Below are 27,975 nucleotides of genomic sequence, written 5' to 3' on the forward strand. Positions count from 1 at the left end.
CTGTTATTTGAACTTACTGTCTAGAGTTTCTTTTTAAAAAATGTTAAATATATTTTTGAATGGTAGTATGCAAAATTTCCAACAACTTCTGAAATGACCCTAAACCTACTTCTGTCATTTTGTACCAGGTATTTATGTGATGTTTTCTCACCATTGACAATTATAAAATCAAAATACTGACCAACTCTGAATACAGGTAAAATGCTCTATGCCCTGGAGTGTCAAATATTTATACAAGATTTAATTTTTATAAGAAAAAAGATACACATCTCATTAATATGTAACTTTGCTTTCATCTTTAATGAATGGCAAAATTATATGTAAACCAAGGAATTGTTTTAAAATAAATCTATGGTTATCATTAAATGTCTAAAATGTACACATTTTAAATGTGTCTCATGATTTTATTTTATTTATTTTTATTTTTATTTATTTATTTATTTTTTGCCAAAAAGGGGTTATAAGTGGAAAAAGTTTAAGCAGCTCTGATGGACAAAAAGCTAAGGTTACCAGATAACTGCTTTGTACCGGAAGAATCTTTAAAAAAATAAATCCAAACTGGGAAGACTAAATGGTAGCACCCAAAAATAGCAGACCTCTGTCATTATCAGTTACCACAAGAGTCTACTTTTCTTCAAGTTCCATGTAATTAGAATTTTTATACATGAATTAAATCCAACAGGACACTATAGTTTCTTGGCCACTGAGGTACTAAAAAGAAGTTCCTACTTCACAAGCACCCTTTAAAGAATATAGCACATTAAACCACCTGTCTCTATCAAGGTGAAGACAGAAATTGCCTTCCTTTACCTGTTACGACCTTAACAGTATCACTGCAGAGGCTGATCTGCATGAAAGGTAATCCAATGAGTTTTCCATTCACTGTTCCTCAAGTCCTTCTTTCAGAAATGAAGCTTTGTATCTACTTATGAGAAACACAAATGGTCAGACTGCCAAGAATTTATCCACAGGGGATTTATCCACTTGCTTTAACTTGAGTTCAGTTCCCAGAAAACATGTTTTAAAAGAAAATGGGTCATGCAGGCATGTTTGTAATTTCTGTCTTAGGGAGGCAGACAGGTGGATCTCTGAGGCTCAGTGGCTAGCTAGACTTGTGTACTTGGAGAGTTTCAGGCTAGTTAGTGAGAGACTGTCTCAAAAAACAAAGTGGATGGTTCCTAGGTATTGATACAAGAGGTTGACCTCTGGACTCCACATGCATATGCACATGCAACTCTGTGTGTTTGTGTGTGTGTGTGTGTGTGTGTGTGTGTGTGTGTGCGCGCGCGCGCACGCGCGCGCGCTAGCTTTTGTGGCATGCATGCTCAGTGGGAGTTAACTCTATGTAGATCAGGCTAACTTTAATCTCAAAGGCCTGCCTATCTCTACTTACCAAATTCTGGTATTAGGGGTGTGTGTCACCACAGGCAATTCTGCTATTCTTAACTCTCTGACTTCATACTCCCACATCTAACCTTTAGGAAGGAAAAAAGCTAAACCAAAATCAACCTCATCTTTAAAAGAACAAAATTCGGGAGCTACCTGGAACCACAGAACTCTGGAGGTTGAGGCAACCTAGGCCACAGTGAAATCCAGTGTCAAAGGGGAAAGAGTAAAGAAGGAGTGGGAAGAGGTGTGGAGAGAGCTGATGAGAAGGGAAGGTATGCCACAAACCAATCAGAGGTTAGCATTTTATCTTGTCTATAGCATGCAGAGAACAGGAGAGCACCACAGAGAGGTTACACCAAATTGCAAACATTTTTTCCCTTGCCACAAAACCAAGAAATATACTATTAAAGAAAACTGTTACAGATTAGAACTGATTTACCTCCAAAGCTAGGGCTTTTATTTCTAAGTCTGGAACCAGCTCTTTGCTGATTTGTATTTACACACTTTCTCTAAAGTATTAACACAACCTCACAAACAGTCTGTTTAACAGTAATTAGAACTTATCTAGTTAACACAACAGCAAAGCCTGCCACAACACAGATGGCAGAAGACTTTGTCTTTCCTCATCAGTGTCAAGAACTTCTATTTCATGATTAAGAAGTCTGTGCACGGGCTGGAGAGATGGCTCAGTGGTTAAGAGCACTGATTGCTCTTCAGAGGTCCAGAGTTCAAATCCCAGCAAACACATGGTGGCTCACAACCATCTGTAATGAGATCTGATGCCTTCTTCCAGTACGGCTAAAACAGCTATAGTTATTCATATACACTAAATAAATAAATAAATAAATAAATAAATTAAATAAATAAATAAATAAATCTTAAAAAAAAAAAAGGAAGTCTGCATGCGGTATTTACAAACTGCAAAAACTAGTGACAGAATTACTTTATTGAGAAAGTCAACACAGCAAAATTCTTGATTATTTCTTAACACAAAGATTTCTCTTACTACCCTGGCCAAACCTAGCCAAATACAAGATTAACAAGTCAGAGTGAACAAAGTCTGCACTGTTGATTTGACTCAGATCATTAAAGTACACCAATTCCCTGAAAAGCATAAGTCTCCAAATTCTGCTGCAAAGTGGAAATATCTCAGCAGCATTCAAAAATCTCAGTGTACAAATTACACTCTAAACTCTGGTGGGTACGAGACAGGGAGGGCTCTTAAAATGCTAAGCAGTTACATAAGGCTCATTCCTAGCAACTTATAATATCAGGATATTATAACTTATAATGGCATTGGGCACTGGCTCTGTCATAAGCAAACCTGAGTACATCTCTGTGTGACTATTTCCTCATCTGGAAAGTTATTTGTAATATTTAAAATGCTGTGAGTCTAGGGTGATGTTTTTTAGTATTGAACTGACACACACAAAGATTGAACTGACTTCAACATATAAACTATGCCAAAGGGGTAGGCAACAGTAACAAAGAAACATTTGGAATCCATGGTCTGTTAAACGCTTAGTTTTACAAGAAAAGATTATTTTACAGTATATATCAAGTTCAGCTATACTTCAACTGCATAGATTTTTATATATCCACCTCCTTCCAAGTCATAAAATAGTATCTATGTTGGAAATGTATGAAAACTTGAATTATCTTAAAATAAAGCAATCTTTCGAATTTCTATAAAAGTATCTGCATATTTTCTGATTTTAATAGCTTTCCTACTTTTGTTGAGTTCTTACGAATAAAATTTTAGTTTCTTTTCTTGGTGGTAGTGGTCTGATTGCTTTTACACTGGGTCTTGCTATGTATCTCAGGCTGGACTCCAACTTGGCCCCCTCCTGACTCAGCTTCCACAACGCTAGGCACATATCACTGGATATAGCATGACTTTAACACTGTTAAATCTTTTCATAAAAGGAATCACTAGAAAAAAACAGGACCACAGGTACAAAGCATGTTATCTAATAGTCCTAAACCAAATTCTTACCTTCACCCAGTTCTCTCACAAATGAGTGTTACCAGTTATGAATATGCTAGATAAAGAGGCTAACTCATGCAAGCAGATGAGCATCTTACAGTAGCAGTATCTGAAGATTGAGTAGCAAACTTCAAAGATGTACTTTATGATTGACCCAGTATTTACACATTTATGTAATCTCTTCTTCCTCTAAGAGTAGGATGGACTTAGTAATCTACTAACAACAACAACAAATTAAATATGGCAGAAATGATAGGATGACTGCCACTATCTCACAAGGTTATTAAGACTGATGTTCCTGCTACCATGCTCTATGCTGGGATTCTTTCTTGCCTTCTTGCTTGCTCTGACAAAGTCAGCTCTCAAACTGTGAAATGTTTTACAGGTACATACGGTAAAGACAGAGGTCTCTGGCCGCCAACCACAATATGAACAAGCTAGGAAGTAGCTTGTTCCTTCTACAGTAAAATTTCCCTTAAAAAATTTTTTTAAACACTACTGGAAATCAACTCAGGGTCCTGCCCATAGAAAGTATTTAATGTATCATCTAGCTACATCCTCAGCCTTTCCCACTTTCTCTTGAAATCACACTGATCAGACTTTTTCCAAACTTGCCTAACTTTTCCACGTTACTGATTAAAATGCCCTGGAGTTCAGTTCTTGGACCTCTCCTCTTTCACCTATGCTTACTCCCGACATGGTCTCCTCCAGACTTTAGACACAACATCTACAAACTTACATATCCCAAATTATTTATAATTTGGTCTTTTCACCACAACTGCTCTCTAATATATATATATACAAGTACCTTCTGAGCATATTTTACTTGCACATATAATATGCACTGAAGTTAAAAATTAAAGCCTTGACCAGCTTCAGCACAATCCCACTACATACAGCCTTCCTCCACCACCAGTCTTCCTCCTTTTAGTAAGTGGTAACACCAAGTTTCTAGTTGCACAGGCATCCCATCTCTTTTATCCTTTAGTTACTGGTTTTACTTAGAAAATAAAGCCCAACCTCTTAAAAATTGTTCCACTTCTACGAGGCTCACAGGATTATTGCAATAGTCTCCTAAACTTTCTGCCTTGAACTCTCAAATCTCTCTTGCCATTAAGAATAATAAGGTCATATGGCTCCTCTGTTCAAAACTCTCCAATTGCATCATTCCAGGTCAAACAGCAAAGTTCCAACAAGTTACTTCACTTCTCTGACCTCTACAGCTCTCCTCTAGCCTGATTCTAATTCAGTTTATTGTCCTTTTCCTTCCTTAGATACTCCAGGCATACCTTCTACAGACATTATTGCTATATCTGGCAATCCCAGTGTTCTTCCCTGAATTACCCATGCAGATTATTCCTTTGAGGCTTCACTAGATGGCTACTTTCTCAAGCCTGCCTACCTTCAACCTCCATGTCTCTCAGCCCTCTCCACATTCCCTTTCTCACCCTTTTCTCTGTAGTATTTATTGCGGATACACTGTATTTTATCTTTTATTTTCTAATTCCATCCTTTAGAATGTGAGCGCCATAAGAGGCATGCATTTAAGAATGATTATAGCAACCAATGGGATTCTTTCACTGGTCTATGCCACTACAACAGAATACTATGAATAATTTTGAAGGTACCAAAATATTACATTCATACTTCAATCATTGCTTTACATTTTGACAAGCTTAACTCCCTAATTATACTCATACTAGAATTATATTAAGTTAGTTTGCATTCTTCTGAATACATACATACTAATTAGAAGAGGATTCAGTTTCAGAATCAGACAATAAGCAAGCAGATTATTTTAATTTTTCAGGGCCAGAAAGATAGTTTGGTAGTAAGAAGTCATGAGAACCTGAATCTGGATCCTTAGCATTGAGACAAAAAGCCAGGTACACTGTCCTGACTAACACCAGCATTGAAGAACAGAAAGACAGATCCCAAAAGCTCTCTGATCAGCCCCCCTACCCTAAACTGTGAGCCTCTGGTTTGGAAACAGATTGAGAGCCATACAGGAAGACACTCCATGTGTTGCTCTGGCATTAGCATGCATGTATATAGGAACATGTACCCACACACTCATACATACATATTATATACATATAGAAAACAATAATAATTTTCTATTGATAATCCAAGGTGGAAATTTCACATGCAATGTCACAGAATTCAACATTTAAAAGATATTAAAAACTAGGAATTAAAAAGATAAAACTTTCAAATAATTTAAAAAAGAATGTTAAAAATTATTTAATTCTTTCATATTGGTATATCTGCCAAAAACACCATGTATTTACATCCATTTTCCAACCTAGACATTATTTTCAGTTTTTTCAAAACTATCAGCAATAAAAGGAATATTTAGATGAGAAGCTAAATCCACAGTTTAAAAGCAAGACTTGATTGAGCTAATTTTATAAACAGTTTTTACACTTGTGTTATATAATTACACATTTCCAAAAACACTTTCATACCTCCATTGTGATCTTCATACTAACATATAGGGTAGACAGTATCTATCTCCCCATACCTTCCAAATATACATGATATTTTTCAGATGGAAAAATGTATCTTAGGTTTAACTAGTTTGCTCAAGGTTACAAAGTTATACAGTGAAGCTGAACTATAATTGACTGGATTTTTTGTTTGCTTGTTTGTTTGTTTTAAGTCCATTGTTTTCTACTACAATACATCCTACTACTCAGTGACTAAGGGTACTGTTACACAGGCCCAAAAAGACTTATTTGATTTTAGCAGTTTCCTGAGTGAAGTGGAAATTTTCATATTCCTATTTATTATAAAAATACTTTGTAGATGGTATAAGTGTATTTAATGTTCTTATTTTAAAAAATTAAAAAGTTCAGGAAGTCAGTATTAAAAACTGAGTACCCAACGTATAAACACAAGACTACTTTTGGCAGAGACCAACTGCCAGAGCAAGTGCTTGAGGAAGGTATCTGACAGAAGCCATTCTGGCACAGATCTTTTTATTACTGTTAGAGCCTCCATCTCCACCTGAATATATCATCAATCCTGGTTGAAAATAAGAATAATAAATTATTTTGCCCTTCTCCCCAAAGACTTCAGCTCAAGGTTCAGAAAAACAAATGGTTCCAGGACTCCTTTCATTTGACTTACTTTCTGTTCCCTTTAATATTCTGAGGAAGAGATTCCTTGAGCCCTCCAATTTCATGAACACACCACAGCAAACGAAAAGTAGAAAAAGAATCAAACAAGCCAAAAACAAAACAAAACAAAACAAAAATCCAACCAACCAACCAACCAACCAACCCACCCAAATCAACCCAAACTAAACTAAAAATCATGTAAGATTGAAAGCATGATTCTTCACATCTTTAGAGCCTAGTGTACCTTATCCCATGCTAAAACCCACTTCTTAGTAGAAATCAGGATTTATTTCTGAATCCTAGTCAGTTTCCAACTAATCTTAGCCATTAATTTGGGGGGCTCAAAATACAATATGGCTGCAAATCTGCTGGACAATAAGCTCATATGAAATTCCTGGAATACAGCACATATGTCAAGAGCTATTCAGTTCTAGAACCAGGCAAGACTGAACTAAAAACAGGTAAGGTTTCTTAACACATGGCTTTGACTTTGTTGCAAAGCACATGCTTCTACATGTACTCTTTTCTTTTTTCCATTTCTCTGCCAATACTAAGAGACTGAGATACAACACCAGATTTTATTACAGCTCCTTCAAGAAACCATGGTTTAGCAAAGGCATGGTGGTATACGCCTGTAGTCTCAGTTCTTGGGAAGCTGACGGAAAAGGACTGCATGTTCAAGATAAACTTGGGATATACAATGAACGCCAGGCAATCCTGGGCTACACAGTGAGACTCTGTAGAAAGGAAGGAGAGAAAGTAGGAGAGAGAAAAATATCAGTAATCCTAAAACCATGGAATAAAACTGTTCCAAGGGATGGGGGACAAAAAAAAAAAAAAAACTGAAAGAGACAGAGTGTGACAGTTCTCCACAAATGAACGGACTCAATGACCCGGTATGGGAAGCAGTATTAACAATTTAACATATGTACAATGGACACTTAAAAACAAAAACAAGGCAATATTAGAAAAAATGGTAGAGAAAAACCCCTACTTTCGAAGCTACACACTGTTCTAAGATCAAGGAAGAATAAACAAGGACAAATATTCACACAAAAGGCCTATCACAACTGTAAAAAGGGGCCAAATTAGTGCATTCCAGTTATAAAAGTTGCATTACAGATAGTAAAACAAGAGAATTACCATAGGTTTCTTCTCGGAGAGACGGAAAGAAAGTAAGATTATTACTCCATGAATTTCATGTTTACTTAATTTCTAAATTTCAATATTTTCTTTCACAAAATGGGAATACTAAAACCTCTTATCAGGTTGAAGGGAAAATTAAATTATATAAATGTTAAAGTCTTTGTATGCTTGTAAATGGTGGCAAAGCCAACACATTAGCTCCTCTCTTTCATCAATACCTATATATTAATACAGAACCTCCTATGCAAAAGGAAAGCATAAACTGAAAATTGGTCTTTTTGAAATTTTGAAATTTATTTTGCCAGGTAACACTGACTAGTAAAAACAAAAGGTCAATACTGTCAATTCAAGAAGCATATGTGCCCTGGTTCCCTAATAGCAGTTAAGATACTAAAACTGTATTTGATATTCTACAATTAATATATTTAGAATCAACATGAACATTAACCTAAGACATGAATAAATTAAGTAATTTTTAAAGTCCATTTTCTTCATGTTATCTTATTTCCACCTTCAAACACAATGCTTTACGTTTCAGAGTTTCAGAAGCAAAATGTGTTATCTTTTTAGTACTAACAAAAAAAAATTGCTGTTTTTCAGTGTGATCCCTCAAATTAACAAAGCTCTGAGAAAGAAAAGAACACAGCACATAACGGACAACAGTCAATTGCTGAGATAAATAAAGGTAGCCATCTAAGACACACAAAGCAATGCAGCTCACAATCTATTCCACTGTTGACTTTTTTAAAGCTTTAAATTTTATCAATTTTTCCTGAATTTATTTATTTATTCACTTTACATCCCAATTGCAGCCCCCTCCCAGGCCCACCCTCATACCGCTCTCCCCCACTTCCCTCTTTCCCTTCTCCTCTGAGAAGAAAAGCCACCCCTAATGGGTACCAAGCCACCCTGACACACCAAGATGCAGCAGGACTAGGCATATCATCTCCCACTGAGAGCAGACGAGGCAGTCCAGTCTAGCTAGGGGAAAGGGATCCAAAGGAAAGGCAACAGAGTCAGAGTCAGCTCCTGCTCCACTCGTTAGAAGACCCACATGAAGATCATGCTACATATCTGTTACATATGTGTAGGAGGTATAGGTCTAGCCTCTGCATGCTCTTTGATTGGTGGTTCAATCTCTGTGAGCTCCCATGGGCCCAGGTTATTTGACTCTGTAGATTTTCTTGTGATGTCCTTGACCCCTCCAGCTCCCTCAATCCTTCCTCCCACTCTTCCACAAGACTCCCAGAACTCTGCCTAATGTTTGGCTATGGGTCTCTGCATCTGTTTCCATCAGCTGCTGGATGAGGCCTCTCACAGGACATTTATAGTAGGCTCTCCCATGGGATGGGTCTCAAGTTGGGTTAGCCATTGGATGGCTATCCCCTCAAACTCTGCTCCATCTTTATCCCTGCACATCTTGTATGCAGGACAAATTTTGGGTAGAAAAGTTTTTGGGTGTGTTGGTGTCCCCTTCCCTCCACTGGAAGGGAAATTAAAAAAAAAATTTAAATCTTTTAAAAATGTCAGGAGAATGAAAATAGAGAGAGAGAGAGAGAGAGAGAGAGAGAGAGAGAGAGAGAGAGAGCGAGAGAGAGAGAGAGAGAGAGTGAGTTAGTTTGGTTTTTGTCTTTTGAGACAGGGTTTCTGTGTGGCCCTTGCTGTCCTGGAACTCATTCTGTAGTTGAATTCAGATATCCACCTGCCTCTGCCTCTCAAGTGCTAGGATTAAAGGCGTGCACCACCATGCTTGGCTAGGGCAATTATTTTAAAGTAAAAATTTTCTTAAATGTTTAGTATACACACTAATTAAAATCAAGTATTCAAGTAGCTAATCTATGATACATCTGCCTTTATGAATTTGAAGGCAGTTCACATTCTGTTTTTATTATCTCTTTAGTATTATAGTGTATCTTAGACATTCAGAAACAAAGAATAATTGTTTTTTAGAAACAATTATCACTCAGGTTATTAAGGTTTCTTTATAACAACTTTCATTCTTTTGTTAGTATAAAAAACAATTTTTAACTACACATTACTCTATATTTCTTATCAGCTTATTTAATTCAATAAGAACACTTGGTAAGATTTAGCATTCTCCATCTCATGAAGGATGGGGAAAGGAGGTCCAGGAGATGAAGTGGTTTGCCTATGATCACATATTACAGGAAGGCAGTGGAGCTAGAATTAGAACCTCAATCATAACACAGCTTGCTTTTTATTTTGGCTCAGTGCTGGTAACTTTTAACAAAGATGGAAAAAGAGATAGAAATCAAATCACTAAAGCTTCCATTGAAATAGTAGCTAAGTCAACTACCTGGTGGTGAAGGGTTAAGGATGCTGGTTACAAGAAGCTATGTGTTCAAATTTGCAATCTATCTCTTACCTTCTCATTGTGTCAGCATTCTCTGTTCAGAAAGGAATGCTTGATAAGTGTTGTATTGTTTTACATGATAGAAACCCATGACCATGGCAACTAAAGCAAGAAAACAGACGCAAACATATTTTGGCTCATTAAAGAGCTTCAAGACACTAGAACACAACCAAGGCGGAAACTGTAATAGATACTTTACCAGGAATATTTACTTGACAACTGAGTGACAGCAATTTGGAGAACTGACTTTGGCTCAATAATGGGCCTATCTCACTGCCATAAATTGATTCTGAGATGAAAGAGAATCAGATCAGTAGGATACAAGATTTTCTGGTGGTTTCTGATTATGTCTATCCTTTTTTTTTTTTTTTTTTTTTTTTTTTTTTTTTTTTTTTAGGAGGAAATCAGCCTGTTTCATCTTTTAGAACAGTAGTTCTCAACCTGTATGTTGTAACTCCTCTAGGGTTGCATATCAGATATTTATATTAAAAATTCACAACAGTAGCAAAATTGCAGTTATAAAGTAGCAACAAAGTAACTTTATAGTTGGGGGTCACCTCTACATGAGGAACTGTATTAAATGGTTGCAACATTCAGAAGGTTGAAAACCATTGCTTTAGAACATAAGGTTCTTTCCTATGCAAAGTGGACTGGAACAACAGAAAAAATCTGAATCTTCTGAGTCTGCATTAATGCATTCACTGACTAACCTGGAGGCCTACCTTGCCTCTACTTCCAGCTGTGCACAACTGGTTAGTTTCCTTATTGTGTAAGGCTACCTGAATTGGGTATCTTTTCATTTAATGTTTAAACAGTCATACCTGGAACAAATATTAGCTGACATATATAAAGGGCATCTGTGAAGCAAAATGTTCTCTCAAGTGTAAAGAAAATAAAGATTCTATTAATAAAGACAGGGATTAAAGACAGGGATTATAGAACAAACTCTGGAAAAGAAACGGAACGGCTCTCTGCTTATTGTTTACAACTGTTACTGTTCTCTGATTTAGACATTCCTGACAGACTTGAAGGAGACAAGCTTGTGAGGGAGACCTGTCATTATTCTATGCTGAATGCCCAAAGCTACAATTGAATGGAGGAAATAACTGGGCAGCTACAACAAAAATCCTTATTAATGTTCACAATCAGTCCTGGGAAAATTAAATTATACTCTGCTAAGCTGGGATAGCAAGATTAACCCTCTGCTAATGTCTTGGGGATGGCATTGTTTTGTTTTGATATAGAAGTCTCACTATGTAGCTCTGTCCAGGAATTCACTGTGCAAACCAGGCTGGCCTCGAACTCACAAAAGATCCACCTGCCTCTGCTTCCTGAGTGCTGGGACTAAAGGAATGTGCTACACCAGCTTGCATTCATTTTTTTTAGGATAAAAGTCTAGATGGGTCAAACACAAAGAACGCTTCTAAATTGTATATAATTCTAAAAGACATCAAACAGGAAGGAAAAAGCCTTCAATTCCAAGTTGCATTAGTTTTGCTATCAACTTCAACTCTTCCTATTGTCTATGCCTCCATCCATATATGACATTTGTCTGTTACTTGATTCTCCCTTATTATTGCTTTCTTGTGTGCTATGTTTACTCTCCCAGCTCCTCTTACTACAGAGGTAGAACAAGTATCCCGTGTCCATTGAACACATTTTTGTCCCCTCCTCCCTGAAAACATTCAGCTTGGATTCTACTGGCACGAGACTATTGTTGTTCCAATTACCTCTCAAATGCTCCACTTATTTCTTCAAGGCTACAGCTGCTTGCTCATTCTACCATTACCCTTGTTTCCTCCCCAAATCTTTGCTTTGGTATTCCTTGACAGTCTCTCTTCCCATGATCCTATTCTAATGTTATTTATCCACTAATACCCACACTCAAAGCTTAATCTGAGTTCATTTTAATTCCAATGTTATTTTAGCCACTTATGCCATGGTCAAAGCTTAAAATGTGTTAATTTTAATGAATGTAACTATATATACATTCAATATATATATATATATTTTTTAAATGAATGTAAACACACACAGGCACGCGCACACACACACACAAGCACCATGCTTTATCAGTTCACTCCCTTTGCTTACTTACATCTTGGTTTACTGACACACTATGTAGTCCAAAATGAACTCAAATTTTCAGTTCTACCACATCCTCCTAAGTGCTGGCCCTGTAGGTTTGTGCCACCACACCTGCTTAGTCTACTGCCACTACTTCTCTCCTTCTCTTTTGTTGTCTTCTCAATCCCCATCTTATCTGAGTTTAAATTCTTATTCAACCATTTGTTACTTCCCCGTCTTGCACAAAACCTCAACAAGTTTTCCTCCTTTATACTTTGTCAATCTTGGCTAAAACCGGTACCAACCCAATTCTCTGCCTATTCCATGTAGGTACTTCCACAGTTCAATGTGGCTAGAGAGAATCTTTGTTAGTAACTATTTTCGTTTTAAATTCAGGACCAGAAATCTCCAATGACTCTGTAATGATGCTTAATATCTTTTTATTTACTGTCCCTCTCCTACACGACTACTTTATACTCTTTGTTCCTTAATCTCCCATTCCTTCCTCTTTCATGTGCTCACTCTTTAAATGTACTTCCCACTTTAGTAAGAAATAAAGAAGCAATATAAACTTCTATAAGCTCACAGACACATCTAAGTACATCTGTGCCCAAATACTCTCAACTCTTTCATCACTGCATCAGCTGTTGAGTCAGAGATAGCCCAGTCTTCTAGTCATGCACTCCATTTTCATTCACCACCTATTCCTATCTCTTATCAAAATTTCCCTTACTAGGTCCCCACAAAAAAAAAATGTCAGTTTTCCATCTCACAACCAAATCTTTTCCAAACATCTCATTCTCTCTACTACCATTTCTTCAACATAATTTATCAGGGTGCTTTCTGCTTATTTCTAACTTCTCCCCCCTTTCTCTTGATCCATTCCAATCAGATCTCCCACTAACCAGTGCCACATCATCAGAGTAGTTCTTATTAGAAGTCTAACTCCACATTGCCAAAATGATAATTACTAGTCCTCCTCTTTAACTGTGAACAGCATTCGACATGGTTTTGTCCTCCCTCTTTGGAATACTTTTTTCTCTATCTGGTTTCCAGGACTCTATCCTGCTAGCTTTTTCTCTTCAACCAGATCCTCCTCAGTTTACTTTTCTGGCTCCTTACCACCCAACTTTTAAACTCTGTAGTGCCTAAGATCTCAGGCTTGGGACCTCAGCTCTCTACTCTTTTTTTGTGAAGCCATTTGATCTAATTTCTTTTAATTCCCAAACTTAAATCTCTAGTCCATCTCTTTTGTTTCAAGATTCAGGAATCTGCAGTTTTCTTTTTTTCAATTAGACACCTAGTAGGTATTCCAAAATTACTTTGTCCAAAACTTTTCTTCTCCAAAATATTTTTTTAATTTTACCTACCAAACTCTATCCTTCAGCTATTCCTATCAAGAATTCTATATTATACTTAACTTCTTGCTTTTCCTCATTCTCTGGGCCCTTCTTTTTGACTCTGTTAACAAATTCTGTCGATCTTATCAACTTATAACTTTTCTTCCAGCAGATCTAGGTATGATTCCCAGCACCTACATGGCAGCTTACAACCATCTACAACTCTAATTTCAGGGGATCCAGTGCCCTTTTCTGGCCTCTATAGGTATCAGGCATGCACATGGTACACAGACATACCTTCAGGCAAAACACCTATATACTTAAAATAATAATAATAATTTTAAAAAGAGTATATGTTTTTTAAGACTTGAGGTTAGGATGACAAATATGACTATTACAGGCTGACCCAGAGATACTCTTTTGGGGGCGAGAGGACACTTGTGTATGTTGACTATGTTAACAATTGTAAAACTGATATGATAAAATTTGGTCTTAAGGTGTATAACACACAGTGAATATATTTAAACACTGATGTAATGTGAGAAAAGTATGTACACTGCATCATGTATCATAGTTTTCATACTGTACTAGAATGATATAAAATATTATCATCTGTCTTAGTCAGGGTTTCTATTCCTGTACAAACATCATGACCAAGAAACAAGTTGGGGAGGAAAGGGTTTATTCAGCTTACACTTCCAAGCTGTTCATCTCTAAAGGAAGTTAGGACTGGAACTCAAGCAGGTCAGCAAGCAGGAGCTGATGCAGAGGCCATGGGGGGGGGGGGATGTTTCTTACTGGCTTGCTCAGCTTGCTTTCTTACAGAACCCAAGATCACCAGCCCAGGGACAACACCATCCACAATGGGCTGGGTCCTCCCCACTTGATCACTAGTTGAGAAAATGCCTTACAGCTGAGTCTCATGAAGGCATTTCCACAACTGAGGCTCCTTTTCTGTGATAACTCCAGTTTGTGTCAAGTTGACACAGAAAACTGGTCAGTACATCACCAGAAGAAAGGATAAGTGGGACTTCTCTGTATCAAGGTATCAACTTTCTAAGGATCTGTAAATGCTTCAAAAAAGGGCAAGATTTAAACAGAAACCCAGAGCCACTGTAGCAGTTTAAATATAAACACAAGCCAGTGTAGCATCCCAGACTTTTAATCTTCCAGTCCTTTTTCTTCAGTCCCTCTAGAATTAGTCTCCTTTTTTACTCATATTCTTTAAGAAGTCAATGCACATTGAGTAATAAATGCGTTTTACTGTGTACATGTTTACGTACACTCACATATACAATTAATTTTCTTATAATTATACTGGCATGTCCTAAACATTTATGCAGCTTTTCCTCCCCTCCCCACTCAGTAAGATGTCTGAAGATTAGAGCCAGGCATAGTGGTACATCAGGAGGTCAAAGTCATCACAGCTCAAGGTCAGTTTGGTCTACACAGTGAGTTCCAAACCAGTACATGGGGGCATACTATCTCAAAAATAAAAAAAAGATGTTTGAGGATGATCCCAGGCATTAATGCTCCTCATCTTCCTTTATATGGCTATATGACACCTCATTGTGTAGCTGTGCCATTATTTTTAACCAGATCATATTAAAAGTCATTTATAGCTTTTGATAATATAATTAATGCTATAATGAAAAAAAGAAATCTTTTTAAATGAGCGAATTAAAAAGCATGAACATTTATCATTTTAGTAAGTCAACTCAACTTGCAAAGAAATTGCACATGCTTCCATTCCTGCCTACAGCACAGAGGAGGGGTTGTACATACCCTTGCCATTACTACTTAAACTGGTACGTAAAAATGCCCTTGTTTAAATCTGGACTTTGATAACAGTAATTAACTATTTTGTTTTCTTGGTTTGTGCTCTTTGGGACCAGATCTCATTCTGTAGCCAAGAATAACCTCCGAATCACAATTCTGTGTTAGTTGCCTGATGCTGGGATTACAGACATGTACCACCATACCTGGTTCAGAATAATTTCTTTCAAAGAAGACATATGTGTGTCAAGGATTGCTGTGAGATCTTCCTGTATACATCTAATTCTCATTACATTCCTTCAAGGAAGTATTAATGCTTCAATTTCATTGGCAAGGAAACTGAATCACAAAGTAGTTTTTAAAACTTGATAATACAGATTACAATTCAAGTGAAAAAAAATGTACAAACCCAAGCATTCTTATCTTGTGGTCTAAACAAGAAATAGCACCTCAAAATTTTTTAGCTTTCAGCTGGTAATATGGCATGGTGGATAAAGGTGCTTGCCACCAAGCCTAACGACCCTTGATTTCAACCCCTGGATCCATAAGGTAAGAGGAGACAGCTAGTGTCTACAAGCTGTTCTCTAACCTATTCATAGACAGACAGAGAGACACAAACACAAATGTATGGGCGAGAGAGGAAGGGAGGAAGAGAAGGAGAGAGGGAGGGACGAGAAGGGGGGGAGAGAAAGAGAGAGAGAGAGAGAGAGAGAGAGAGAGAGAGAGAGAGAGAGAGAGAGAGAACATGAACGAGAACATGAGAGAATGTTTTCCTAAAATATCTTTAGCTTCCAAAGAAATTTTTTCTAGGCTTAACATCATTTGTATTTCTTTTGTCATGAAGTGCATGTTTATGGTTTCTGCCATTCTGCCATTTTTCTGTTGGCTGTTGGCTTTTTCTTTACTCATTAATTTATAAGCTCTCTGCAGTATTAGGAAAATCAGTCTTTTATAATAATGCTACTCCTCCACAAAGTTAAAACATTAATGTACCTTGGAACCCAGCCATTACTATTCCTAAGTATTTATCTTAAAAAAAGAAAACTTTAAATTAGATTGATACACTACTGTTTATAGTTCCTACATTTATAAATAAAATTTTAAAGAATTCCAAAGTCAACAAATGAATGGTACACAAATGTTGGTGTATATTCAAATGTATCATGAAGCTCTAGTACTAAACAATTTAAAAATAATAAATTGGCAAGCATGATGACGACCCCGTGCTGGTTAGTTTTATGTCAAGTTGACAAAAGCTAGAATAATTTTAGAAGAGGGAACCTCAATTGGGAAAATGCTAAAAGTAGCCTTTGAACAAATCTGTGGTGCATTTTCTAAATTGACGATTGATATGGGAAGGCCCAGTTGACTGTGGGCAATGTCACTCCTGGGCTGATAGTCTTGAGTGCTATACAGAAAGCAGGCTGAGCAAGCCAGCAATCAGCATTTCTCCATGGCCTCTGTATTAGCTCTTACCATGCCTGAGTTCCTGCCTGACTTTTCTTCATGATAGATTTACAAACTGTAGGATGAAATCAACCACTTCTTCCCCAAGTTGCTTTGGTGTTTTATTACAGCAAAAGAAACCCTAAGACATATCCCTGTAATTCCAGCACTTGAGCTGTTATAAGGAGATTGTGAGCCCAGCCTGGATTACAAAGTGCCAGACAGTGCACCAGTGAGACAAACATCAATAACAGAAGAAATAAATCACTGAGACAGACAACAGAAAATAATCTAAAAGTTATTATGTCAAGTGAAATAAGCTAGACCTCGCCTCTCCACATCACATAGTATCTGATTGATTATATAAATATAAAACTCCAGAAAATGCAAAACAACCTAGTGACAGAAGGCAGGCCAAGGTCTAAGGTGGTGGAATATGGGTATATGAAGAGGCATGACATTTAAAGATTACATTTAGACATTTCTGGAGGCGGTAAGTTTATTTGCAATCCTGAATACAAAGGTTTCCAAAAATTTATTAGACTGTACATTTTAAATATGTGCAATTTATTGAATGTCAACTACACCTCAGTGAAGCTATTAAAAAAAGCAGGTGGACTCCCAATATAAACAGTGGTACTTCGTTTGATTGACATCATTTATTTTCATCATATGCAACATAAGCAAAAGTAAATTACTGCTTCTAATTCTGCTTTGAAACATTTTCCACTTCACTTTCATTGTTATAGTTCAATTTGACAAGAAATGCCCTGATTCTTAGAATCAAGTATTTTTTTTTTTGCTTATGTATTTTAATGTATATGGGTATTTTGTCTGCATATACATCTGCACACCAGAAAGAGGCATTCGATTCCATGAGAATTACATGAGGCTACAGTTATAGATGGTTGTAAGCCACAATGTGGGTACTGAAAATTGAATTCAGAACCTCGGAAAAGAGCAGCTAGTACTTTTAACTGCTGAGCCATCTCTCCAGCCTCTAACTTTTATTTTTTGGTTTTTGGGGACAGGGTTTCTTTGTGTAGCCTTGACCACCTAGAACTCACTTTGTAGACCAGGCTAGACTCAAGAGATTCATCTTCCTCTGCCTCTCAAGTGCTGGAATTCAAGACATGTACCACCACCGCCTGATGAAACTAACATTCTTCTCAATTGTTTTCAGATAAATCTCAGAAGTTAACTGTAATTGCTGGATGGTTTTGTGTGTCAACCTGATACAAGCTAGAGTCATCAAAGAGTCATGAGGAAATGCCTCCATGAGATCAAGCTGAAAGGCATTTTCAATTAGTGAAAGGGAAGGGCCTAGCCCACTGTGGGTGGTGTCATCCCTAGGCTGGTAGTCCTAGATTCTAGAAGAAAGCAAGCTGAGTAAGCCATGTGAGGCAAGTCAGTCAGCAGCACTCCTCCAAGGCCTCTGCATCAGTTCCTGCTTCTAGGTTCCCGCCCTGCTTGAGTTCCTGTCCTGACTTCCTTTGTGATGAACAGCAATGTGGAAGTGTAAGCTGAATCAACAGTCTCATCCCCAACTTGCTTCTTGGTTGAGGTGTTTCATCTTAGCAATAGAAACACTAAGACAACAACCAAAACAACTAAAACAACTTTCTAGTTTTGGCAAACACTGTAAAATTGAGACAAACCCGAGAAATAAAATTAATGCAGATATGGAGAAACTGTAATCATCATCCAATTCTTCTATCTTAGATCTTGGGTGTATCCATATGGCTTCAGTCAGTCACTGATGCATTCACTAATACAACATATAGCATTGCTATCTATTAGACACTATTAAAGTGTTGGGAATAATAAGCAACAGGGTTCTGTGATAATAGAGGCAACTTAAGGGTCTACCCTCAAAGTCACTGGCTGACCTTAGAAGTTAAAATTATGTTACTTAACAATAAAGTTGACCTGAAGGTGGTGGTGCACATTTTTAGTACCAGCACTTGGGAAACAAATGCAGGTAGATCTCTGAGTTTGAGGTCAGCTTGGTCTACAGAGTAAGTTCCAGGACAGTCAAGGCTACATGGAGAAACCCAAGACCACCAGCCTCGGGATATCAACCAACCAACCAACCAACCAACCAACCAACCAACCAACCAACCAACCAACCAAACGAACAAAACAATAAGGTTATGTGAACATAGCTTTTATTTGTGATATATACTGCAATTCCAAAAAGGACTTTAAAAGAAGTTTCCTGGGAAAAAAACTCTGAGTCACAACACCGGAAAGACCCTGTTTTCCAACAATATACACACTCCAGAGCTAAAATCCTTCATATATAACAGGTGTTCCCACCAAAAGTTGTTGAATTCCTTTTTCAAAATTCAGCCTGCATCTTTTGGTTTTGATAAATGGACAATTATGTAAGGTGCTAACATTAGGGGGATGCCAAGATGGGTATATGGTAAAAGTAGTTCTCTACACTATTCGATTTTACAAAAATATATACAATTTCAAAATAGAACACACCTTTAATGTGCACTTGGGAGGCAGAGATAGGCAGATCTCTGAGTTCCAGGCCAGCATGGTCTATAGAGATCCAGGACAGCCAGGGCTACACAGAGAAATCCTGTCTCAAAAAAGAAAAACAATGATCAAAAATAAATAAATAAATAAATAAATAAATAAATAAATAAATAAATATAACTGAACATTAAGAAAAAAAGGAAGCATTTTCTATCTCTAACAAATTCTTTCTGTAAAACTCTCTAAATATTATATCTCTCTATTAGGCATAAATTCTTTAAGTGGTCCTTTTACTTTATAATCTTGGACAAGATCCAGAGTTACAAAACCAGAGTTTTCAGTAAATAGTTATCTCCAAATTTTAGAAATAGAAGACTTTTTTAAAAAACTTATTAACAAAGCAAGTATCTTCTCCCTAAACCATTACAACACAATTTTTTGTATAAAATATACAATTTCTGTATGACTTTTTTAAAATTATATTTTATTATTTATGTTATTTATTATTTATTTCTGTGTATATGTGTGTGTGTGTCTACTTCTGTATGAGAGTATATGCATGTGTGTCTAAGTGTTCATGAAAAGGTGTCAGATTTTCTGAAGCTAGAGTTAGTTTTAAACTACCTGACATGGGTCGTGAAAACTGAACATGGCCCTTTGCAAGTACTCTTAATTACTAAGCCATCTCTCCATTCCCCATCTGACTCTTACTGCACAAACCACTTATTCAGCAATCACATTTAAGTCAAGCTTAAAAGATCTTTGATGTATGATATAAATTACTTCTATATTATTAACATGAAAATCTTTAAAATGTATATTTAAAATGTTAATACTAAGGCTGATTAGCTTTTTAATTAGGCAAATAAGTTTAGAAAAATGATGACTTTTATTTGCAATTTTTCTATCTCAATCTCTCACTGTTAACCAAGAATATCATGAAAATTCTGCTAAAACTCTTTAACTGCAAGCAAAGAAGGACTAAAATGTCTAATATAGTTTTCCCCCTAAATGTTCTTCTGAATACTACCAAATACTTTTGTGCTTTAATTTCTTTTAGGTATCAACTCTCTAATTTAAAAAAACAAACAAACAAACTGTCCTATATCCCAGCAGTGGGCGGAACATGGACCTATAGCTTCCCTTCAAAGAACATAGGTCCAGAATCAGTACTAGAAACAGAAGTGCCACTGTCAAAGAATTGATCTAATAATAAAAAGAGCTATGGCCACTGTCTTATAGAAAATTATTGCCGAATGCTGCCAGATCCTGCTTTTCTTCCTTCTGGGCCACTAGCCAGATACTAATCATTTTTAGACCCTTTTTAATTTTGAGTACACAATATGATATACTATACCACATCTAAAGCAGATAGTATTTTAAATGAATGTTCTCTAAAATTCGTCTCATATTCTGATATATATATATATGTATATGTATGTTCAGCCTTTACACATATGCATGGACACATACATTATATAATATACATTTATTTGCACACATTTGCACACACATACATTACATACATAGTTAGTCTTCTATATTTCACTGGTTTCAACCAACCCAGGATTGGAAATATTAGAGGAGAAAATCCTACACTGAACATGTATGGATTTTTTTCTAGTCATTACTTCCTAAAAATAGAGTCTGACACATATTTATATAGCTTTTACATTGTAGGAGGAGCTAATATAAGCAACCTAAAGAATACTGAAAATGGGCACTATACCACTTTGTATACCAGACTACTCATAGACACTGATAACTACTCCCTGAGTATGATGGGAAATGGATGTATACACATGAACATCTACTATCTGTAGAAGTACACACAAAAACTTGAAGTAACAATGACTGCATTTGAAACTTAGGTCTTCGAAATTTTATGATTTTTTGCAATAACCATTCAAAAAAATTTTCCATTTAAGGGGAAAATGGGCCAGGAATGGTGGTGGTACACAATTTCATCTCGGCAGGGTCAGACAGATCTATGAGTTGGAGGCCAGACAACTCATATGAGTTGGGTACCACACAATGAGCTTCCTAGTTTAAAATATCCCCTAAAACAGTACTTGAGAAAATTTTTTTAAATCTTTTTTATAAATATTTTAACGTAATTGTTCTTTTAAAAAATCAGTTTATCATGATCAATTTCATTATAATAAAAAATACAAAGTAAAATCTTTTTTTATCAAATTACGATTTAAAAAAAACTAATACTCAATTCTGGCAACATAGGGATTGGCATCTTTCCAGAAGCTGCAATGGGAATATATACCCTTTAAATCAGGGGGAAGGACTGAAATGAAAGCAAAAGACAAAAGGCCTGAAGAGACAAGCCTTCTTCTAGGTAGAGCACCATCTGGACTCTGGAGATCATGCAGAGAGGTGACCCGCTACAAATACCTCATTGTCAGTCTAGAAATCTATATAAAGCTTTTGCAGCTCAGAATCTTTTATGTATACTCTATGTGTGCTTATGTGTTAAATATATTGAAATGAAAGTAACTACTGATTCTAGCCAAGAAATGAATCTACATGTCCACTAAAACACCATGTACAAAACTGTTATTCATAGCTGTGTTTTTAAGAGCTAAGAACTGTCAACAGCCCAAATATCCAAAGGCAGAATAGGTACATATGTCCACATGTAATGAAATAATATATAGACAAAAAATAAACTACTGCTAACTTAAAGAAAAATTAATTAAGCTGGGTCACACAAAAACTTGAGGTTAGTCTAGTCTACAAAGTGAGTTCCAGGACAAGCAGGGTTACACAGAGAAACCGTGTCTTGAAAAACCAAACAAGCAAACAAATCAAACAAACAAAAAGAATGAATCTTACAGACACTAAGTTGAATAAAGAAAACCATTTTAAAAAGGCTTGCCTTTTTCTTAAATGAAATTCAAGAGCAAACAGCAAACACAATCTAGATTAATGGTGACGACATAGGCAGATTACCTTTGGAAAGTACTAACTAGAACAGGGAATGAAGAAGTTTTATGAAATCATATAGATATTCTGTAAATTTACCAGATTGGTGGTTACATGCATAAAAAATTCATTAAGCTAACCACTAAAAATCATTCCTGGGCTAAGAACCAGAAGACCAGTTCTCAATCTGTGGTTGAGGTCACATATCAGATATCCTACATATCAGATCTTTACATTACAACTCATAACAGTAGCAAAATTACAGTTCTGAAGTAGCAACAAAAATAAATTTATGGTTGGGGATCACCACAACATGAGGAACTGTGTTAAAGGGCTGTAGAGTTAGGAAAGTTAAATACTGGTCTGGAAGATGATATTATTCAAACACACACCCACACACTATGTCCCTTCAGGAAAGTTTAGGTTTTATGTCGTTTGTAGCCTTTTTAGTTGACATAGAGTTGGCACATATCAAAGCCCATAAGAGATTATTGATACCCCGATACTAATAACTCAGTAATCTGTGAAGCCTTTTGTTTTTTAAGGAAAAAAAGGGGAAAATAAAACAAGATTAGGGAAGTAGATAAGTAAAGAAGTAAAGGCACTAAGGAGGCCCCGCATGACATGATCCAAGCTCAGGATTTTCTGAGTCATTTCCTAAGACTTTAAGATCCTCAGCATCACTTTTCTTGGAGGGAAAAATCAGACATCTAGTATTCCTTTAAAATAAGAGGGTTTTGTTTTTTGAGACCAAGTCTCACTATTTAGCCCCGATGACTTCAAATTCAAAATCCTTCTGCCTCAGCCTTCTTCTCAGTGAAGGCTCATGGGTATTTGCCATCATTCCCAGCTCAAATAATAGATTCCCATCAGTGCTCACAACTAGTTTGGCATAAAATATATTAATGGATAGGCTCTGTGATTCTGAGGAAGCTATTCAGCCACTACTGTATATATAATATCCTCATATACTAAAGCTTTATGGCTAGTCTTTAAAGTCAAAGTGATCACAAATTCTCCTTTTGAGAATTTGTGGGGGGAGAGGACGAGTACCAAATAGACAAACTTTATAACTTACTTCTTCCATTTATAAAATGAGTAAAATACCTATCAGTAATTTAAAACATTGAATAAGCAACCTAATTCAGAAAGCAGTGCACTACTATGAAAAAGCATAGAACATAGTATAAATCAGACCTCTACACATACTCACTGTCTACTTCTTGGGAGGTAATGACTGAGAGCATGTTAATGTCAGAATTTGCTTTGAAAATGAAAGGCAATCAACTGAAAGCAACTATGAAGCCAATGTACATACACACACACACACACACACACACACACACACACACTAGCAAACACTGTTTTCCATGTAAGAAGCAGTCAAGGTATAGCACCTATCAATCACTTATGTCCAGGACTGGAAAGTTGGCATCCCACCCAGCAATCCAAGAGCTAAGGAAGAGTAGTTGCCTCAAATTCCACAGGAATTTCCTGTAAATTTTTCTGTACAATCTTAACTCCTATTGTACTGGAAGTCTCACTTAATTTGAGGCTAAGAACTACAGTTCTAGTATCAGTGTGTGGGTAAGGCATGTAAAGATAATCTAGAAGAAGCTGAGTTTAGGAGAGTAGGACAAGTCTGACATGTGTGGTTAAGTAATCTTGAACATTTGGTTTCTAGATTTCAAACATGTAAGTAGAGAGCCACATATGTGTAAACGAAAAAGAGGGATGGAAAAAAAAACTACTTGAATCTAGAAAAAGATACAATTACAGCAAAAAAAATAAACTTACAAAGGAATGAACAAGAATACCTAAGCTAATAACCCAGGGAGGGGGAAGAAGGGCCAGAGAGGATAGATCTAAAATGCACAGTGTGAAGTAGAATGAAAATCAGTAGTCTTTACGGCAGCCAGCCAGAGAAGGCATGCTAAGCAGTGGAAAGAATCTAACTGCAGGCTGAGTCAAGGAAACAGGATGGTTCTTTCAGTAAGCAGCTCTCATTAGTGCAACTGGAGCTTGAGGTTTACGGTGGAGAAAATGCAGATGAGTCAAAGGGATGATGAAAGGCCTTGTAATGACAGTTAGGACTAAATCCTGGAGCTAAAGAACAATGGGTATTAAGTAAGGCGCAACAAACAGATCTACATTATGCTGAAAGCAGTGTAAGGATGGAATTCAGGGGCAAGCCTAGGGCAACAGCTCACTCATTCTACCCCAAAATTAAATAAGAGCCGAACATTACTGTATGGGTATTTTGTCACACAGTAAGGGATCAGATACAAAAAAACAAAAATGCTAAAAATAAGACCATTGTATTATGTGAAACTAAGTGATCCAAAGAAAAGCATTTACCTTCATGAATGTGTATTCTAGAATTAAATACTTTCTATGAAGAAGTCTCTGAAGTCATATATATGGAAGTATATATATAATATATATATATATATATATATATATATATTATATAGAACAAGTTATATCCTGAGAACGAGCCACTTGTTCTCCTTGCTTTTCTATGTGTCACATTCTAGACTCTGCAACACAAAAGCTGACACAGTACAATCCCTGGAACTGAGTGTGTATGAAGTGTTGACAAGGCTTTTCTTGCATCCATTATTTACACAGGGAACCAAGGCCCTGAGAGACCAGGAATTATCAACGGTCATACTATTAGCAGTAGTGATATTAGAATGCATGCCTCACAATTCCCTTTCTAGAAACTGCTTTAGTATATAACATTGTGGTTCTAGAATTTTGAATAATCCAAAATCCACTTTGGTACTCTCATTTTCAGCATTGTAATAATGAAACTATAAAACTACTTTTATGGTTCATATGACTCACAAGAAAAACACAACCATTAAATGTGCCTATGTTTGATCAAAGAATAAAAAAATCTTTCTGGTCAGCACAAGAGCACATGCACACACACGCGCACGCGCACGCACATACTTTATGTATAATCAAATACCTAGTATCTTGAAATATTTTAACATTTAGCTATACATGTTTTTATCTTGTGCTCTCACTTGTCCATCTACCTCTCATAATTTTTAGGTAACAGAAATAGCTTTGTTTTTCATTAGTACAAACAGGCAAATGGGCAACACTGACAAAAGCCTATAAATACTGTATAGTTTACAAGCTTGTAGTGTACAAAATGTTTTCATTTTTGGATTTATCTAATGTTCATGTGATCAACACATCTCACTGAAATGATTTCAAGGACTATTAAAGTTTAAAATCAGACAGCTCTCTACCATCCATTCCCCCTCCTAAGTACACCTGCAAACATGGTAAGTGCCATTTGTTTCCACAGGCTTTCTTCATGCTTACATCACAAAAACATTTTCAAAGAGGCAACATTTACTTAATGTTCAAACTGTACTGATCATAAATAATTTTTGAAGGTATAGAACTGGGCTTCTGGTTAGCTCAATAGATGTCAATTATTACTTGGGGATTATTTAAGGAAAAAAATGCTGATTCCCAAGGATAGTTTTCTTCATCAGTATCGAAATGTTATGGTTTTATTTATCTGTTGCTTCCTTCTCCACGTAGGATGCATTACTGTAATCACAGCATCATGGCACCTAACAGATGATCCTGTCTTTGCTGATGGGTTAATCTATGTTTATTTCATTAAAAAAGGAAAGAAGGAAGGAAAGAAGGACAGAAGGAAGAAAATTAATTGAAGCTTCTTAAATTTGGCTACTTTGTCATTTGTCTTTCTCTCAAAAAAACATTTTGAAAATGAAAATCTACCTGAGTTTTGATCAAAACTGGTAAAAAAAAAAAAAATCCCATATTTTGGTGTCAGAAAATGAAAACCAATCTACTACCCAGCCCCAAAGCCCAATTATCACTACAGTACATTCCTTTGTTTTTATGATTGCGAAATTCAAATTTTTCATAACTTGTTCCCAATCGTTCTGATTAAAAAGACAAAAGAAATTGTCTTTTAAAAAAACTGACAAGAAAAGGACTGGCAAAGCAAAGATACTTCAATTTGCCTGCTTATATCATATTTTCTGTTTATAAGCACTTCAGCAATGTTTCCTAAGGTGACATTAGACTGCTTAACCAGGAGAATTCTCGGGCAAATGCAGACATTCTGACACACATTTTTAAACCAGTCAAAGTCAGATACCTATAAGTCATTTTAAGTTCCACCTAAGTCTGGCAGAGTCTTCAAGAACTCTGTAAGATTCAAAGCACGGTAAAACTGATGCACTAGGATTCTCCAAAAAAGCTCTATAGGACATCCTTAACAGGTTGCCAATGACGCTTTTGCAGAAATCTGGACTTGAGACCATATATATGTGTGATACTTTTTTTTTTTTTAAAGTTCCCCCCTCTTCCACAAATGCTTTAAAAAGGATGCTTCCTGGCACTACCTAACACCCAGACAAATTCAGGACAGATTTAAAACCATGCAGGACCATTAAACACTACCTAGAACAGAAAGCCCAAATCGTACAACCGCCCCTACTCTCAGGAGCTAAATCCTCAACTCCGGTATCGCTCCTAAAAAGATCACAGCTTGGGCGACACCAGCGCGTCCCCAAAGGTATCCTGGGCAAAGAAAAGAAAACTGCAGAACAAACCCACTGTGTCTCCAACTAGGCAACTGCCCCGATCCAACTAAGCATTGAGTTAAATCTCATCTAGAGAGAAAGAGACCAGATCGAAACCGTTAGATACCGAAAGCCACAAGCAGTGCCATGGGGTGGCTTCTGAAACCGGGTCTGGCACCCCTGGAGACCCAGAGATCGCTGAGCCGCGCCCACACGGCATGATCATTCTCCTAGTCGCCCCGAAAAAGAATGGGGAACATCACGCACAGTTACCGCCCCCCTCTGGGCGAAACAGAAACCCCAATACAAATGCTGATTTCCCCGTGCACGCTTCCCGCCCCCACCCACACCCACCCAGTTCGTTCCTGCCCCGGAGGGACCCGGGCATGGTCTTATCACCCCAAGGCGACCTTAAACAAACCCAGGTCTTTGGAACCCTGACATCCTCCTGCTTTACCTCAAGAATGCAAAGGGGACTCCTCCCCGCTCATAGGACTCCCTGTGCCCTCCGGACAAGGCTAAACTGTATCCTGAGCCCCCCAACTGCACGGGATCGCCAGAAACCATCTCCAAGTCCCAGAACCGCGTTATGCCAGCACACGGGCTCTCAGGACACAGGAAGCGCTCTTGCGACCCCAGAGACCCGGGACGGTCTCGGCAGCCACTCACCCCCACCCCCAAGCCAAAGGAGCCCCGGGACCCCGGCCCCCGCCGCCTCGCCAAGATCCCCGCACTCAAAGCGCCTCACATCCCGGGAGCCGCCCCCGTCGCGAGCCCGCTTGCCGTGGCCGCTCTGGGTCGCCTCCTCAGCCACGACACGCCGAGCTCCCTCACCTGAGGCGCATTGGCGGACGAGCGACCCCCAGAGCCCTGAGGAAAACTGAAGCGGGCGGCGGAGACACGGCGGCCCAGGCCTGCGTTGCCGCAGCTCCAGCCTCTCGGCGAGGAAGCGCTCGTGTGAGGAGAGCCCGCCCGCTCGGCGCGCTACCGGAGAGCGGAGCCGCTGCCGTGCCCGCGGCTCTTCCCGCGAGATCCCAGCCACGGTGAGGGGCGAGGCCATGCCGGGGAGGAGGGGGCGAGGAGGAGGCTTCTCGAGTGGCAGCCCCGTAAGCCTGTTAGCGGCGGCGTGGAAGGCGGGGCCACCAAGAGGAGGAGCCCTACTGAAGGGCGGGGCCATGCTGAGGGGCGGAGAGTCCTCGAATGACAGTCTCGAAAACCTGTCAGCGGCGGCAGCGCAGGAGGCGGGACTGACAATCTCCTGTGACCAATTGCAAAAGAGTAAAGCTAATTCTCCCCGCCTCTCATCAATAAATTGTGG

At 37.7% G+C, this 27,975-nt stretch overlaps 1 protein-coding gene across 1 annotated transcript in view; it reads right to left on the minus strand.

Moving 5' to 3' along the window:
* Positions 1 to 27,693, minus strand: part of Glce (glucuronic acid epimerase) — a 70,384-nt gene extending 42,691 nt beyond the window's left edge. The window contains exon 1 of the mRNA XM_032909374.1: positions 27,492 to 27,693. The gene's annotated coding sequence lies outside the window, so the exon portion shown is untranslated. The remainder of the gene's footprint in view (positions 1 to 27,491) is intronic.
* Between the last annotated feature and the right edge of the window lie 282 nt (positions 27,694 to 27,975).

Source organism: Rattus rattus, chromosome 8 (genome assembly GCF_011064425.1).
Source record: "Rattus rattus isolate New Zealand chromosome 8, Rrattus_CSIRO_v1, whole genome shotgun sequence".
Taxonomy (NCBI): Eukaryota; Metazoa; Chordata; class Mammalia; order Rodentia; family Muridae; genus Rattus; species Rattus rattus.